The sequence below is a fragment of the Gracilinanus agilis genome, chromosome 4, assembly GCF_016433145.1.
Source record: "Gracilinanus agilis isolate LMUSP501 chromosome 4, AgileGrace, whole genome shotgun sequence".
Classification (NCBI taxonomy): domain Eukaryota; kingdom Metazoa; phylum Chordata; class Mammalia; order Didelphimorphia; family Didelphidae; genus Gracilinanus; species Gracilinanus agilis.
The window spans coordinates 199,271,523-199,272,080 of NC_058133.1; positions in this window are offsets into that span (position 1 = coordinate 199,271,523).

Consider the following 558-nt stretch of genomic DNA (forward strand, 5'->3'; position numbering starts at 1 on the left):
GATGAGGATAGTTGTGGTTGTCAGGCAATTTTCCTGTGGGGAGAGAGAAGAGGTCATGAGAAAATGATGTGGTGGGGTTGAGGAGAGGAAAGGAAGGGAAAAGTTAATTTTTTAAAAAACACAGAAGAGCAGGTGGGTTGCTCAGTGGATAGAGTGCTAGGTCCTAGATTCAACTCTGGCCTCAGACACTTCCTAGTTGTGTGACCCTAGCCTTACCAGTACCTACTATTGATTTTAAGACAGAATGTAAGGATTTTTAAAAAAGAAAAAAATACAGAAAGGCCTACATGAAATTGTGAAGAGTAAAATGAACAGAACCAAGAGAACACTATATACAGTAACAGAAATATTATTTGAAGAATAACTAAACATCCACTTTCAGGAAAAAAAAGAATTTATAAACAGAAACATGAAATGGTTTTATATGTTCTTTTTTTGTCAAATGATGTTTTCTCGAGGCACAGGGTGGTGAGGGAGGGAGGTACCTGGGTAAAAGAAAGAAGGAAGGGAAGTGGGAAGGAAGGATGGAAGGTCTACATAGAAAGAAAGAATGGTGGG